Here is an 18,712-nt window from a genome sequence, read left to right on the forward strand (position 1 = left end):
AATGGAGCAACTGAACGTAAGAACTGAACTTTTAAGGAATTAACTGTTGCTATGTTTCTTAGTTCTGGAGCACCCTCATATTTATGGGGTGAAGCTGTGTTGACCGTATGCTATGTGCTGAATAGAATTGCTAATTCTAAGACGAAGGTTACACCTTATCAACTATGGAAGGAGAGGAAGCCTAATTTGAGTTACTTCAGAACATGGGGATGTCTGGCTTTTGTAAGGAAGCATGATCCCAAGCTCTCAAAGCTTGAGAGCAAAGCTTATGAGTGTGTCTTTCTAGGCTATGCTATGAACAGTAAGGCCTACAGGTTTCTAGATATAAAGACTAATGTCTTGTTTGAATCATCTGATGCTGAATTTCTTGAAGACAGGTTTCCATACCTATCTAGAAATAGTGGGGGTGCGTCTTCCTCCAAGGCACCTACTTCTGATGTTTATGACTCTTATATACCTAGATTACATGACAAAGACACTATTACAGAATCTGAACTGAGAAAAGGTAAGAGAGCAAGGGTTGCTAAGGAACTGGAACCCGATTTTGTCACTTTTTCTTTGGAAGGAGATCCATCCTCTATTGAAGAAGCTCTCGCATCTTCTGACTCTGAGTTTTGGAGAGAAGCCATATAAAGTGAGCTTGATTCTCTCATGGATAACCGAACTTGGGAGCTTGTTGATTTGCCTCCTGGTTGCAAGACTATAGGAAACAAATAGGTTTTAAGAAGGAAGTTTAAAACCGATGGTTCAGTGGAAAAGTTTAAAAGCAAGGCTGGTTATCAAAGGTTTTCGACAGAGAGAAAACTTTGATTTCTTTGACACATATTCACCTGTTACGAGGATAACATCCATTAGAGTATTATTTTATGTTGCTGCTGTTTATAATCTTGTTATTCATCAGATGGATGTTAAGATAGCCTTTATAAATGGGGATTTAGAAGAGGAGATTTACATGGATCAGCCAACAGGTTACGTGGAACTAGGTAAGGGTAAAAAGGTATGCAAATTACTTAAGTCACTTTATGGGTTAAAACAGGCACCTAAACATTGACATGAGAAATTTGATAATTTTATCATTACCAGTGGGTTCAAGATAAATGAAAGTGACAAGTGCATTTATTATAAGTATTTTGATGGGATATGTGTTATTATATGCTTATATGTTGATGATCTACTAATCTTTGGTTCCAATTTACATGTTGTGAAAGAAACCAAGAACATGTTGTCTTCTAACTTTGATATGAAGGACTTAGGTGAGGCTGATGTAATGTTGGGAATCAAAATTACGAGATCGTTTGATGGCATATGGATGGATCAGTCACACTACATTGAGAAAATGTTGAAGAAGTATAACTACTTCGATTATGTGGCTGTTGGTACTCTTTTTTATCATGGTGTTAAATTATTTGCGAATAATGGTGAACCTGTGAATCAGAATGTATATGCAAGTATCATTGGTAATTTGAGATATGCTACAGATTGTACTAGACCTAATATTGCCTATGCAGTAGGTGTTATTTGCAGGTATACTAGTAATCCTGGCGCTAAGCATTGGCATGCAATTGGTAGGTTAATGAGATACCTAAAGGGAACCAGTCATTTGGGTATTCATTATCAGAGATATCCTACTGTTCTTGAGGGGTATATAGATGCTGACTGGAACACTCTCTCAGAATACTCTAAGGCCACCAGTGGCTATGTGTTTAGGATGGGTGGAGGTGCTGTATCTTGGAAGTCCAAGAAGCAGACTATTATAGCGCAATCTACCATGGAGTCTGAACTGATTGCTTTAGCTAGTGCAAGTGAGGAGGCTGGTTGGTTACGAGATCTTCTCACTCATATTCCGGTTTGGCATAAATTGGTACTAGCCACTTTGATACATTGTGATAGCACTGCTGCTATCGGGCGTGTCCACAGTAAGTTTTATAATGGTAAATCATGACAGATTCGTCGTAAACATAGTACTATCAGTGATTTTATATCTAGAGGTGCAGTAACTATTGATTTTGTGAGATCTGATGATAATCTAGCAGATCTATTTACCAAAGCTTTGGCCAAAGAAAAACTGTGGACTACAGCCAGAAGCATGGGACTGAAGCCAATTGAAAGATGAACATCTATGATGGTAACCCAACCTAGGGACTGGAGATCCCAAGAACTAGGTTCAAAGGGAAGAACAAGTCATAGAATGTTGGTTATGAGACATGCATTGTTACTGATCTGTCCATAGTTGGATAGTAAAATGTATGAAATCCTGCAGTGATAAATAAAGGTTGAGGTTTTCTTGGAAAAACTCTTAATGAAGTTATATGGTCCTTATGGGTGGAGTGCATAGCTACACGAGCACTCTTGATAGACTCACATAGTGAATGTGAAAGTAGAGGCCGCTTTCTATGAGAATGAGGGCTGATTCTCTAGATTATTCACTTAATCCAGAGAGCCTGCAGGGGCCTTTAATGTGCAGAACATGAAAGGAGAACACTGGATATGTTGTGCGTGATTATAACTTATTGCATACTCAAGACCTAAGTTTAAGACTTAGTCACTTATGGCTCTTATACTTTGAGTAATTTTCACTACGTAAAGGTTTAAATCGTGGACACCTTCATCTATGCATAACATGTTGATATTGATATTGATTGCCCTTAAGTATATTTTCTATTCTGTTTTATCAAAAATAAGTGGGGGATGGCTGTTGTATCCTGGAGGTTGACGCGGTTTGTTTGAATAAAGAGAAACAGATGCGAAACAACCTTAAAGAAAACGTTTGATCTGTGCCTCAGCTAGCCTTCTTTATATTCACAATTTGTTCTTGTTGCAGCAATTGTTACCAACACGCTTGAATTAGAATGGAGATAACTCTTAGGAAGGTGATGATGAACAAATTTTGAGATCCCAAAACTATAGTATCATCTAAACATTGAAATTGTTTGGGAGCTAGAGTAACGTTGACGAATTTGTGTCTGAAAAGCCAAGAACAATGAATAACCATGGTGCACTCATAATGAGACCAAAGATACTTGGGGAGAAGAAGATAGATATAAAATGTAGTGTCCAGTAGGGAGTGACTCTCCAAGACAGATTGGGAGGAAAAGTAACTCTCAAAACCATTTTTTTTAATCACTCATAAGGACCGGGTAGATGAAAAATCAAGTATACCCTTGATGCAAAATTAAAAACGGTCCGGGTATATGAAAAATCAAGTATACCCCTAGTGTGAAATAATAAATAGCCCTGCCCAATCGAAACGACGACTTGGTGTATATAGTATGAACAATGATTGTTCATACCTATTTGAGCTCAACATGAGCTATGAACAATCAATGTTAATACCTCAACATATATGTATGATCAGTAAGAACACTTATTGGAGTATGAACAATCTGCAGTATGCTTAACTATGAACAATCATTGTTCATACAAAATAGGTGTTCTTACTGATTATATATTAGGTTGAGCATATTGCAGATAGGCATGTATTAACATAAAGTATGAACACTGATTGTTCATAGCAAAACAACAGAAATGGTAAAATTGAAAAATATTTATTTCAAATCTGGACTATTTGTCCTTATCGATTGTTTTCACTCAAAAATTGGTTTTCAGAGTTATTTTCACCAGAAAATTGTCTTTGAGAGTGATTAAAAAAATGCTGGTTGTGAAGGTTATTTTTACTCAAAAATGGGCCTTGGGATCAATTTGTTGCTGGTTCAATTCATTCATATTTGATGGCACAACAGTGGGGTTTATATAGATAGGCAATGTAAATGTCTAAATTTACACCAAAGATTAAGACTTAGCTCTTAAGTTAGGGTAATGAGAAGGGGATATCTTTGTTTGGTGTTAATGGCTGCTCTTCATGAGTAAGAAGATGCCTACGTATCCAACACTGTGTAAGTGAGACTAGAATTAAGCCACACGTAACTCTAGAGGGTGGCTTTTATAGGCATTGAGAGTGTACATCGGATGCGACACGTGTATTGATGAGTATAGATGTGCAGTCGAGATGAATGACATGTGTCTGTTAGAGGCACGCAAATAGCAGTTGTAAGTGTTTAAGTCTATCTGAATTGGCATAGAGTGTAATGATGGTGTTTTCCGTAATGATGGTGGATGGCTGTAATGGTGAATGTATTACAGCGGGAAATGGGCTTAAAGATAAAGTTGGTAATGATGACAATAGTAGGTGATGACGTCACCAGATGTGGTTGAGTGATGAGTCATTGGGCTACTGGGTATGCAAGTCTTCTGATATAGCGAGAACTTGGAGTTATTTGTGAGTGTGATGGGCACTCGTATGTCTGGGGGTCGAATTATATTAGGGGAGTCGTTGCATGTGAGCCTCGTGCACATCACATGACTGGTGGGATGTCCCTTACAGGCAACAACCATCCATGCCGATTAATCCTCAAATTTAAATTTAAATTTGACAAAACCCATTCAATTCTCTTGGTGGATTTTCCATATTCGGACACCGGACTTAATCAAATACTTTATTTGGATTTTTTTGTACACAACTTTTCCATTTCAATGTGAAAAAATTTAGTGCAATTTATTAGCTTAGCTGTGAAGTCGGGACCATTAAACATGATTAACCATTTGATATGCCCATTTCTTTTCTGGGTCCTGTATTGGGCAGCCTTCAGCCCAAGCCCAACAACTAAGTCTAATAGAAATAGCCCAATACACCCCCCCTCAACGCATACCGGTTACAAGTTATGTAACCGCTTGTACCGGTATCATCTCTCTCGTGAGTTTGAGTTAGGCAGCCAAGAAATTTGAGTTTGCATCCAAAGAAATTTCGAGTTTGGCTACCCAATCTAACCACTGTTAATACAAAATTTGAGTTCGAGTTTGGCTGGAAAATTGAGTTGATTAAACTTGATGACTTCAAACTCAATACAAAGTTTTATTTTAGATGACTTCAACCCAAATATTACAAACATGATGACTTCAAACTCAATACAAACTTGATGAGTTCGAGTTTGGGTGGAAGATTGGGTTGATTAAATTTGATGACTTCAAACTTGATGTTTTTTTGGAGTTTGGGTGGAAGATTGGGTTGATTAAACTTGAGTTTAAGTTTACCCAAGCTTGATGAAGTCGTTTCAAGTTTGAGTTGATTACGTGGAAGTTGATTTTTAAAATGAATCTCGTGACAAACAAACCAAACTTTTTAAGTCCAAACGACCCAGCCATGTCGTCCTAGAGACTGCCCAAATGACCCATCCATATCGTCTAGCTAAAAACCTGAGAGCCTTGTCTCAAAACATATGCACAGACCGCTTGAGTGTATACTAAACTAACATAGCGAGACCGTTTGAATGTACACTCAAACGACATGGTGAAACAAGAACGATATGACAAGACCGTTTGAGTGTACACTCAAATGACCCCATGGTTTCAACATGGCGAGACCGGTTGGACCGTTTGTTGGGCTTGAGCTTGGGTTGAAAACATTATTTTTTAGGAAATGGCAATTTGATGAGTGCCCGATGCAATTTGATGAGTGAACATTTTTTTTTAGGAAACATTTTTTTTAGGGGTGGGGGTGGGGGTTTGCCCAATGCAATTTGATGAGTGCCCGATTAAATCACCTTCTTTTCTGTGCTACAAATTAGTTTGATTCTCCTAGTAAAGTTGCAAAAAGAACTCGACATTCGGTCATGGCACCAAAATAAGTTCTATTTACATTTCTGTTGATAACGCTGTTAGGCTATTGATAAAAGTAAACATAATATAGTTCTACCTACGCATAAATGATGAAACTTAAACGCAAGTAAAACTAATCTTGAACTTGAACTAGATTTATCAAAGATTTCTACTCTCGAATCTATCGAAATAGACTGGAGTAAAAGATTCGTTCCACTCCTAGTTCTTTAGCATCCAAAGTTTTCTATGACTATCGATCTATCCAAAGTTAATGAGTAATGGTGTGTAATTATACTACGATGTGAATTCAAATAACAAGATACGAATAACAAAATGACGGAAATACTAAGGTTTGAATCTAGATAAAGAATTAGGGGAATTTGATTCCACCTTGAATCCAACTTAATAAACTAGCATAGATTGTTGTATTAAAATTCTTATGTTCATACGATAAGAATTGGTTGTTCTAATCCCTAATCATTCATGGCAATCTCTACCAACTAATGACTAGCATGTGAGGAAGTTCTACCGATTCTCATGGTGAATCAACTACCTTCTAGAGTGGAATAGACTCTTACAATGATTCTACACTACACAATCAAGTTTTCATCAAGGCTTCATCAAACCCCTCTAATGGAGGTTTAGCCTTGATTCATAAAACTATCATTTCCCAATGAAATTGAAGAAGACATCATATAAAGATTCTAACTTTTATAATTTAACTAATCAATAATTCAAATCCAAATTAACAACTAAGAAAAGATCTACAACTAAGATCGAAATTGATTCTAATGAATGTTCTAATTAAACTAGAGTATGATTAACTAATTAGGAAATAAAGATAACTAATTTATGAATTTAATAATACTAAAAGTTAACAAGACTTAAATAAATAACTAAATTGGAATGAAATTGAATACATTATTATAAACTAATATTTGATTCTAAAATAATAATCTATTTGTTCTAATACTAATTAATTGAAAGGTAAAACTAGATCTAAAACAATAATTGAAAACTAATTAATGGAATAAAACTTCAAAACTAGATCTAGAATTCTCTAATGGCTACCTTCTACCTAACCTAATTGATGCTTAAGAGCTAAGTCTTGTGTGTGGAAATGGAGGAGACTAGATTCACATTTTCGTGCATGGGTTGAGGAGCCATGTTTTGGGCCGGAAAATCAAGCCCGAAGCCCAATTTTTTCAGTCCACAGAACCCTTTTCAGCTGGCTTTGACTTCAACAAACCTTTTGTCTACTTTTTCTCCTCTGATTGGGTCAAGGTTTAGACCATTGGAAAGCTCTTTCCGAGCCGGTCGTTTTGACATAAGGTACGCTTAATTTCGAAGCATGAGTCCAAAGATACGGTCTTCGGAAATTCTGCTGACTTTTGTGTGCTGTTTCTGCCCGCGTTGACTTTGACTTTTCAGCTTTTGACCGGGCATTACAAAGGTTTTTTCTCCTTGAATCTTGGCCTTTAATCACAAAACTTCTTAGCAATCAACTCTTGCTCTTTTAACTCGCCAAAGTAGCATATTTCTACACATAATTGACTTCAATGCCTGAAATATATAAAAGCACGTAATCAGTATTAACTCTTATTTATTACTCGCATAATTGGTCTAAAAGTATTATTGTTAAGGGGTTAAAACTACAGTTTTGGGCTCTTATCAGCTGTGTATAAAAAAAAGCCTGTAAAGGTAGAATCCCAAATTCAAAAGCCCAAACTTAAATTAAACTAAAAAAAAATAAAAAGTAAAATTGACTAACTTTACATTTGACCAGTCAACTTACAAAAAGGGGTTGGGGGAGGGGGGGGGTGCTTTGGCGAACGCCTCAGTCCGTCCTACTTAAGGTTGCTGTCATTGGATCAGGAATGCTCCCACTCGTCCTGCACCACCAATTGTTACCACATGTTATTTACTACTCCGAACAACTCGAACTAAACGATGTGGGACTATTTGAGTCCAACGCCCGAAATAAGAGGAAGACATTTGATAAAAGTAAAAATAATATAGTTCTACCTACACATAGATGATGAAACTTAAACGCAAGTAAAACTAAAACTGGGCTTGAACTAGATTTATCAAAGATTTATACTCTCGAATCTATCGAAATAGAGTAGAGTAAAAGATTTGTTCCACTCCTAGTTCTTTAGCATCCAAAGTTTTCTACAACTATTGGTCTATCCAAAGTTAATGAGAGTAATGGTGTGTAATTATACTACGATGTGAATTCAAATAACAAGATACGAATAGCGAAATGACGGAAATACTAAGGTTTGAATCTAGATAAAGAATTAGGGGAATTTGATTCCACCTTGAATCCAACTTAATAAACTAGCATAGATTGTTGTAATCAAATTCTTACGTTCTTACGATAAGAATTGGTTGTTCTAATCCCTAATCATTCATGGCAATCTCTACCAACTAATGACTAGCATGTGAAGAAGTTCTACCCATTCTCATGGCGAATCAACTACCTTTTAGAGTGGAATAGACTCTTACAACGATTCTACACTACACAATCAAGTTTTCATCAAAGCTTCATCAAATCCCTCTAATGAAGGTTTAGCCTTGATTCATAAAACTATCATTTCCTAATGAAATTGAACAAGACATCACATAAAGATTCTAATTTTTCTAATTTAACTAATCAATAATTCAAATCCAAATTAACAACTAAGAAATGATCTACAACTAAGATCTAAATTGATTAAAATGAATCTAATAATTAAACTAGAGTATGATTAACTAATTAGGAAATAAAGACAACTAATTTATGAATTTAACAATACTAAAACTTAACAAGACTTAAATAAATAACTAAATTGGAATGAAATTGAATACTTTATTATAAACTAATATTTGATTCTAAAATAATAATCTATTTGTTCTAATACTAATTAATTGAAAGGTAAAATTAGATCTAAAACAATAATTGAAAACTAATTAATGGAATAAAACTTCAAAACTAGATCTAGAATTCTCTAATGGCTACCTTCTATCTAATCTAATTGATGCTTAAGAGCTAAGTCTTGTGTGTGGAAATGGAGGAGACCAGATCCACATTTTCGTGCATGGGCTGAGGACCCATGTTTTGGGCCTGACCCCCAAAGCCCAATTTCTTCAATCCACAGAACCCTTTTCAGCTAGCTTTGACTTCAATAGGGTTTTCATCTACTTCTACTCATCTGATTGGGTCAAGGTTTAGACTATTGGAAAGATCTTTCCGAGCTGGTCGTTTTGACATAAGGTACGCCTAATTCCGAGGCCTGAGTCCAAAGATACGGTCTTTGGAAGTTCTGTTGACTTTTGTGTGCTGTTTCTGCCCACGTTGACTTTGACTTTTCAGCTTTTGACCGTGCTTTACAAAGGTTTTTTCTCCTTGAATCTTGGCCTTTAATCGTAAAACTTCTTAGCAACCAACCCTTGCTCCTTTATCTCGCCAAAGTGGCACATTTCTGCACATAATTGATTTCAATGCCTGAAATACATAAAAGCACGTAATCAGTATTAACTTTTATTTATTACTTGCATAATTGGTCTAAAAGTATTATTGTTAAGGGGTTAAAACTACAGTTTTGGGCTCTTATCAGCTGTGTATAAAAAAAAGCCTGTAAAGGTAGAATCCAAATTCAAAAGCCCAAACTTAAATTAAACTAAAAAAAAATAAAAAGTAAAATTGACTAACTTTACATTTGACCAGTCAACTTACAAAAAGGGGTTGGGGGAGGGGGGTGGTTTGGCGAACGCCTCAGTCCGTCCTACTTAAGGTTGCTGTCATTGGATCAGGAATGCTCCCACTCATCCCGCACCACCGATTGTTACCTCACATTATTTACTACTCCGAAGAACTCGAACTAAATGATGTGGGACTATTTGAGTCCAACGCCCGAAATAAGAGGAAGACATTTAGAAACACTAATAAGTATTACAACATTGTTGGAAAAGTTGCACAATAAGAGGTATCAGAAATTTTTAGATTAACAAAAAGAAAAGAAAACGGAACAATAGCAAATCCATGCTTAACAGGAGAATATAGATCTCAAAAAATCAATCTTGCTCATTTATCACACATACAATACGAAATCAAACTTGTAGCTAAAAATTGGATCAATAGCAAACCATGGATATCGATGGTTTTGTTCTAGTAGATCGAGTTTTTAAGAATGAAAATACATCTTTAGCATCTCCATCAAAAATTGAGAGAGAGGGAGTGAGAACTCACCGTCGGCGCTTGAGAGAGAGAGAGAGTGTGTGTGTGTGAGAGAGATAGCGATTGTGATTTGCTAGCAAGTAAAGTTGAAGCGAGAAAATTTTGGTCGATTTCCTCTGGCAAAATTTATCTAGCCCCGAGTTGGATTTTTTTTTCCCGCTTGGAGTGGGAAAATAGGATCACGTGAGGGTTTTGCCGGCAAACTGGTTTTATATTTGCCAGACCCTTATATCACATCAAGCAACAGTAAATATTGGTTTAAATGGGAAAATATCGATTTTCCAATAGAAAAATGGGTTATCAAGTAGGCCCTAAATTAGTAGAAGAGAAAAATCCAATGGCAAAATTGCTTGACGCTTCAGGTTATCCGACTTCATTCATCTTAACATGGATTTCTTGACTGTCCAAAACAATGTAAAACACAATTACACTAAGACTTCTCTCTGTGTTCGTGTGCACGCTCACATCCTTAACCTTGTGCGTGGATCTGAACCTTCTCCAGGATTTAAGCGACATATACATTTGATCAAATGGTTCACTACCACTCGGATTATATGTCAGATTATCAATTTAATGTCAAAAGCTTAATGTGACTTGTACACATTCTTTTAGTTATCTCTTATTTGCTTATCTCAAATATGTGTTTACTCCCACAATGACTACACAAAAAATATATTTGTAGAAAATTAGGGTAGAAAAACTAACCTCTTCCAATTCCCAATTCATACCTTTCTCGCCCTTTTGGCTAAGATTAAGTGTAGTATCTGTTCTTATCAGTTTAATATTTGATATGTGAGGCAATGCCTCACACGATATTAAATTAATTTTTAACTGGGGATGGCCTACCATAATAGCTTGCTATTGAAACCTTCAAAAGTCTCCCATGCGTTGCACTACAGCTTGGGCCTGGCTCACCCTACCAAATCAATGGAAATTTTCAAGTGTATGTTAATATAGGGTATTGTTTTGTTGGAGGGTGCCCATCAGCTGCATAGCCTGTACCACACATCATATCAAATAATTTGTTTTACCTGTCTCACAGTTTAAATCGGCCCCTATTGAACTTCCCAAGATTTCCTTGCACTGTTTCGAATGTACAAGGTGCTTTTTCAGAATGTAAAATAACGGGTTGGCTAAGTAGTTTTGTAAAGCATAGCTTCAGACCCTCATACAAGCAACTGATGTCAGACCCGAACTCAATGTGCAATAAATGCACAAATTCTGCATTACTAAGAAAATGTTATAAACCATCTCGTATAGAAGCTAATGAAAGTTAGAGAAATCAGATCACTCATGCCAATAGAGCATATTAAATTGCAAGCTCAGACATGCTACAATCCCATACGCCTCAATGTTGTCATCATCAGCTCTAGTAGCCCAAAACTGTGAATCAGGTGAATTCATATCAAAGTAATGCCATGCTATTCCAAAGTTAGGCCCACCCCAATGTCAGTCATGCCAAGGTCATTTTATTAAAGTTACCGTTTGCATTGGCTACCACAGTATCACTGAAAACCCCAACCAAGGATCCGAATTGTGGCCTTCCACATCTCCAATATCATCTTCACTGCCTCGCAAAAGGAAATGAATCTTGACCTCTCATCACAGAAAGGGTGTTAGACCAACCTTCAACTCAAGGAAGAGGATTTTATACAAATAGGTTTTATGCCTTGAGAATATTAGCTCAGTAGTGAGGAAGCGGGTCGCTCATCTGATGTTTATTAACCATCGCCATTGAGGATATGAAAGGGGTTGTTACTTCATTTTGATCTCAAGAATTCGCAGTCGCCTAGTCTCAATTCCAGATCTGCTTCAAAAATTATAGCAGCATATAACATATATATTAATCAATACAAACATTTTCACTTTGAATTGTTAGGGCATTTCAATGCTAAAAAGCCCTCCAAAATTGGCGTATGCCACTATGAGCAGCGAGCACACGGTATTCTTTAGTAAAAGGCGAACGAATAGTTCGCTCTGTGCTCACTTCATGGCTGCATGGGTTTTTAGGGAAATGAGTAGCTTCTTAAATACCAACAGTGAACTATGTGCAATATTTCTCCTTAGCAGTGTGGGACTATCAATATACTGCTTTTATTGTTCATTTACTTCACAAAGAAACACTGGAAATGACAAGTGGCACTTTTTTTTTTTTTTATAATCAAAATCTATTTTATTAATATCAACAAGGGATTACATATGAATTGTCATGCTCCAGGCTTTGTTTTAGCCATATTGGAACTATCTGACAAGGAATACTAGGAAAAATAAACTGATAGTCCACTTCGCTGAGATTTCCATGCCAGGAGAGTGTGTCTAGGCAAATTTGCATTGTTCCAGAAAGACATAGTGGTAGAATGGGTTACAAACAAATTTACAGGCATGCTTAGTTTATTATACATATATTTAACACTATATGTGCCTTTTTTGTAAGGTTCCAGTGTAAAGAGTCTACTAGATTTCCAGTGGAGAGATAAACATTATGAATATGCATGTCAGTGTCATGATCGAATAGAGAATGTACAATAGAAGAATTCCATGTTCTACTGTGTTGATTAATCAAATGTGAGACAGTAGTGTAATTAATATTGACAGGATAAGATGGAGGGATTTTACCAAATGGCAGCCAAGAGTCTTCCCATATATTTATGCTTGTACCTGTTCCAACATGCCATGTGGAATTGTCTCTAATAAGAGGTAGAATATACAACATACCTTGCCAGAACTAGGAGGATCCATTTTTTCTGCAAGTTTGTAAGATGTTATTATTCGGAAAATACTTACTCTTGAGCTGTGAAGCTACTAAGGAATTTGGATTAGTAAGAATTTTCCAGAAAATTCTAGTTAGGTGAGCCAAGTTATTAAGTTTGGAGTCTCTAATGCCAAGACCTCCGGCTTTTATGGATTGACATTTGAAAGACCAAGTTTTAAGATAGCAAGGATTATTTTTTTCTGGATGTTTTCCCCACTAGAAATCTCTTTGAATCGCATTTATTTTTTCCGTAATACCTATGGGTAAAAGGAAAGTGCTCATATGATGGGCAGGCATAGTAGAGGTTATGGACTTAATGAGAACTGTTCTAGCGGCTTGAGATAAAATTTTACTTTTCCAACCAGAAATCTTCTTGTTAACTTTAAGGATTAAATCATTGAAAATCTCAGATTTGGGCTGGCTAAGAAAGAGTTTTGTTCCCAAGTATTTTTCTCCAATTACAATTCTTTTCATGTTAAGAATTTTTTGTATATCCACAACTTTATAGATGGGAATATTTTTACTAAAGTGAACTCCCGACTTTTCAAAATTTATCTCTTGTCCAGTGATATGACAGAAATCATTGAGGATAGCAAGAACAGAGTTTGCTTCCATAATATCAGCTCTACAGAAGATAAATGCATCATCTGCAAATAGCAGATGCGCAATGGGAGAGCTATTTTTAGCTATTTTAATCCCATTAATGTTATTAATAGAGACATGTTTATTTATGAGTCTAGAGAGGACTTCCATACACAAAATGAATAGAAGGGGGGACAACAGATCACCTTGTCTAAGTCCTCTTTTAGATTTGAAGTGACCATGAGGTGTACCATTAACAATGATAGAGAAATGTGGTGAGGATATACAGTTATGGACAAGGGTACTTAAATGTGGGTCAATACCCAAGGAGTTCATGATCTCAGTTATTGTATTCCAGTTTATTCTGTCAAAAGCCTTTGACATGTCCACTTTGATCGACATAAGACCAGAGATACCTTTTTTCTTTTTCATGGTGTGGAAAATCTCATGTGCAAGAATAACATTATCAGAGATTTGCCTACTAGTAACATAAGCACTCTGATAAGGTGATATGCTAGGGGAAGAGAATATCTTTGAGCCTGTTAGCTAGAGTCTTGGAAATGATTTTATAAGAGATGTTACATAAGCTAATGGGCCTAAAGTTTTTACTGTTGGTCGGATTAACAAACTTTGGGATTAGAGCAATGTTAGTATGGTTAAGATTATCAAGACTATGAGCAGAGGTGAATAAATTTGAAACCATTTTGAAGATGTTTTCATGTAAAAGATCCAAAGATTTTTGGTAGAATAAAGTAGGAAAACCATCTGGACCAGATGCCTTAAGAGCACCCATCCCAAAAAGAACAGACTTAACCTCCTCTTTGGTGATTAAAAGAAGAAGGTAGGGCATCATTTTCATCTTGCGTAATGATATGGGGAAAGAGAGAGGGGATGGTTGTAGAATTTACAGGTTTGTCTTCATTAAGGAAGTTTTTAAAGTGAGACACTAGAGCTTTACCAATGAGGGATGAGTTTGAGACTCATGATCCATCTTCAGTTTTCAAATGATCAATCTTATTGTATTTTCTGTGTCTCAGGGTCTTAATGTGAAAGTACATCGTATTTCTGTCACCCTCTTTTATATCTACATCTCTAGACTTTTGTTTCCAAAAACTTTCCTCACATTCAAAAAGGTTATCAAGTTTATTAAGGGCAGTTTTTTCAAGAAAAATGTTTTTAAAAGTGCGTGCCTTTCTTTGATAGGAAGCAATTTTTATACGTAAGTCTTTTATTTGCTCAAAAATATTCCAAAAGTGGTATTATTCCAAAGTTTAAGAGCTTTTTTTGTAGAACCAAGCTTTTTTGAGAAAAAAAGATGAAGTGGATTAAGGGGTTCTTGATGATAAGATTTATTCTAAGCAGAGTTGACAGTATTGTGATAATCAGGGTGTTGTATCCACATGGACTGAAATTTAAAAAGTTTTGGCATTGTTTTAGGGGATGGTTGAGTGTCTAGAAGGATATGATAATGATCAGATCCAATAGCAGCTTTATGTACAAGAGTTGCATCCAGAAAAGGGTATACCAATATGTATTAACAAGAGCTCTATCTAGTCTTTTTTGGATGTTGTCAGGTGATGTTCTCTTATTAGACCAAGTGTAAGGGCAACCTTGAAAACCAATATCAATAATAGCAAGATCATTTATAATAGTGTGAGCAGGTTCTCCATCCTGGTATTCATATGGTTTCCCACCTATGGATTCTTCATTTGAAGTGGTTACATTAAGATCTCCTATAATTAGGATAGGTAGGGGGAAAATTTCTAAATTGCTTATAGGGTCCCAGCTTTTGTTTCTAAGGGTTTTATAAGGGCTTCCATATAAAAAACAAGCAATCCAAGACTGATGGGATCCTTTATTAATTTCAGTAGTGATGGAGTTGGTAGAATTAGAGAGGACAAAGAGATTAATGCTAGATTTCCACAGAAGACAAAGTCCACCTGTAGTGTGGATAGATGGTACAGAAAAGTGGTGTGGGTAGTTGAGTTGGTTTATTAGAATAGATATGGATTGAGAATAGGCTTTTGTTCCAGAGAGAAAAAGAATATCAGGGTTGTCAAGAGTGATCAAATGTTGCAAATGTCTAATGGTAAAAGAGCTACCACATCCTCGACAATTCCAGCTGATCGTCTTCATTAAGTTACTACTGGTGACTGTTCTAGTACAGTCACAAACCCAAATAGGAACCAAGATTTATTGTCACACAGAGATTCGATGACATTACTAAGATGATGAGTGAAGAACTTATAGAGTAACATATAATAGACAGCATAGAAACTAAAGTTTTCAATAGAGTGATACAGGAGGTATAGACATAAGATAAGAGCGGAAAAAGATATGAAGTACAATATATATATATATATAATGAGTTCATAAATGCAATTAGGAGATAAGACTAAGATATTGAACAGATGGATGAAGTGGTAGCATGCTTGGCAACAGAAAATGATATTGGAAAACATGTTATTGAAGATGTACTAAAAGGGGGTGAGTATTTGCACTTGATGATGTGAAGACGAAGCTGAGCCAATTTCCCACATAGGCAATAGCGAAGGTGACACGCGCCTCTTTTTGTGTATGAGATGGTATATGATAAGAGCCCAAAACTGTAGTTTTAACCCCTTAATAATCATACTATTAGACCAATTATGTGAATAATAAGTAAGAGTTAATACTGATTACGCGTTTTTATGCATTTCAGGCTTCAAAGTCCATTATGTGCAGAAATGTGCCACTTTAGCGAGATAAAGGAGCAAAAGTCAGTGAGAACTTCGAATGCCATATCTTTGGACTCAGACCTCAGAATGAGGCCTACCTTATGTCAAAACGACCGGCTCGGAAAGAGCTTTGCAATGGTCCAAGCCTTGACCCAATCAGAGGAGCAGAAGTGGACGAAAAGTCTGTGGAAGCCAACTGCAGCTGAAGAGGCCTTTTTGAATTTGAAAAGAATTGGGTTTTGGGCACGATTTCTCGGCCCAAAACATGGCTCCAAGCCCATGCACGATTTTGGATCTGGATGTATAAAACAAAAGCTTGACTCAGTGTTAATGGCAGTCAATGGCAGTTAGGTTAGGTAGATAGCTTAGAATAGAAAGTAGCCATTAAAATAGCTTCTAGATCTAGATTTAATTGTTTTATTTTATTAGTTTCAAATCCTTTTTTAGATTAAACCTTTGGATCTTGTTCTTCATTTGATTAGATCAATAAAGTAGTGTCCTTTATCAATTTCATTTTTGCCATTTACAATTTATTAGATCTAAATTCAATTCTTGTTACCATTCAATTCTTAGTTATTAATTAGATTCCATTATTGTTTAATTAAGTAAATTTCAATGCTTTATATTATGTTTAGTTTAAATTTAAATGGAAATGATTTGGAATGATTCAAGGCTAAACCTCCATTAGAGGGGTTGAGAAGCCTTGATGAAAGCTTGATTCCGTTTAACGTGAGAGTCGTCGTAATTTCTATTCCGCCCGGAAATAATTAGTTCACCATGAGAATGGGTTTAATTGTTCACATGCTAGTTATAAATTGGTAGAAATGCCATGTGTAATTAGGGATTAGGAAGAACCGATTGTTACGTGTAGCAATTCAATTCGGATTACGACTTCGTGCCGCTAGTGGATTAAGTTGAGTTAAGGTGGAATCAATCCCCTCTAACTCCTTATCATCGAATCAACGTAGCATTCCCTTAGTATTACGATAACCGACTAGTGCATTTAGGTGGGTAGTTGCATCATAGTCTAATTCCTTCAGTAAAACTCTCATTGACTTTAAGTAGAGTATTGAGACTAGAAAACAAGCATACGGAAGGACTAAGAGTGGAGCGAATCACTCTACTCCACTATATATCATTACTATTGATCGAGAGTCGAAGCTTTGATAATTGTTAGTAAAAGTTTAGTTGTTAGTTTACTTACGTTGTGAATTCATCACTCATTTCGTAGGTAGACTACTAATTATTATCATTATCAGTATATGGATGATGTAGATAGATGATGGTCGTTGAACAAAATAGAAGCATATCAAAACCTAATTATCCCTCAATAAGTAAAGGATGAGTAGGATATCGTTCCACTTTTAAGTGTATATTTATATGAAGGACATGACTGGAAAGGGGGTTTGAGGGATTAAAAACTACGATTATAGATATTGTAGATTATAATGCTAAACTAAACTAAACTAACTAAACTATTAAGAATTTATAAGAGAGGGAATTCAAGTGATTAGAATCCACCGATACTTTTGATCTGCGACCTTATGCTTCATGGTTGTTCTCACAAGTAAACTACAATTAGGCAATCGAGCGAGTGTCGATGCCCTCTTGGACAAAACATCATTAACGAATAACTCAACTTAAGGTTGTTCCTATGTTTATGCTATTAATATCTTCTTTCCTTTTATATGAGCTTGGGCAGCTATTCAATGAATCACCATTTAAGGCAAACACAAGGAATACTTCCCTTACTCTAAAACAATACACAACTAGAAGAAAAGTAGAGAATAATAGTATAATATTTAATTACAATAAATAAAACCCTATTCTAGCATTATATTCAATTACAATAAATAAAAGCATATCACTAGAAAATATTCAATTGCAATAAATGAAATCCTAAACTAACATGATATTCGATTGCAATAAATAAAAACCTTAATCTATACTTCCATCCCCTGGTCTGGGCAATGGAACTAATAACTAAAAACATAAAGAACTAACCTGATTGAAGAACACCATGAACCAGAAAAATCATCAAACCTTAAGCACCAGCTTCATCTCCTCCCTTGAAGGAGAAGATTAGCCTTCCATAAATAAGGAAGAACATGAAGAACGAGAAGAAGAATAGTCGAAGAACATAAGACTAGAAAGACTAATTTATTAAGATTCAACTAGTTAAAACCAAATCTTTTATTACTAATCTCTCTCTGCCTCAAGTTCTGGAGACAAGAGTATAAGTGAATTGGAAAATTATATGAGGCATTTAGGTCCTCTATTTATAGGGGTTACGATGAGTTCTAGAAGCATTCCAAACCGCTATTTGTTTCCTAATACAAATCAACTTCTTTCAGAGTCCAACTTCGTCTCCAAAACTGAGAAGGAAGTGGCTATAGTGTCATTTCATGCATCTGGATGCACGATCCATGCGTCTCAGACGTGAGCAATGCATCTAGATGCACGATCCATGCGTCCCAGACGCGGAAGTCTATTTTCCCTTTTTTGCTCTATCCTTCTATCCTCTTTTGTGGGCTTTGGTCTAAGTAACGAATCATTTTGCCTTAGGATTCCAAATAGGCTTTAAAATAGGTCCAAGTCGCATCTTTAATAGCTTCAATTCCTTGGCCTTCTCTATGATTGTCCACGGGCTTCCCATGTGATCCTTAATGCTTTGAATTGCTCCGTTTTACCCCTTTTTCTCTAATATTCCACAAAACTCTCTCTTTCACCTATAAAATCATAAAACATAACTTACAAATACTATTAGTCCACTAAGATAGCTAAACAAGA

At 35.9% G+C, this 18,712-nt stretch overlaps 2 non-coding genes across 2 annotated transcripts; one reads left to right on the plus strand and one right to left on the minus strand.

Annotated features, from left to right (window-relative positions):
- The first annotated feature begins 10,595 nt into the window (after positions 1–10,595).
- Positions 10,596–10,791, plus strand: LOC147517321 (U2 spliceosomal RNA). Its single transcript, XR_015214523.1, has one exon. It is a non-coding gene; the product is annotated as a U2 spliceosomal RNA (small nuclear RNA).
- A 959-nt stretch (positions 10,792–11,750) lies between these two features.
- On the minus strand, positions 11,751–11,867 carry LOC147517322 (U5 spliceosomal RNA). The gene has a single exon (XR_015214703.1). It is a non-coding gene; the product is annotated as a U5 spliceosomal RNA (small nuclear RNA).
- Positions 11,868–18,712: the final 6,845 nt, after the last annotated feature.

This window comes from Coptis chinensis, chromosome 2 (genome assembly GCF_015680905.1).
Source record: "Coptis chinensis isolate HL-2020 chromosome 2, ASM1568090v1, whole genome shotgun sequence".
Classification (NCBI taxonomy): Eukaryota; Viridiplantae; Streptophyta; class Magnoliopsida; order Ranunculales; family Ranunculaceae; genus Coptis; species Coptis chinensis.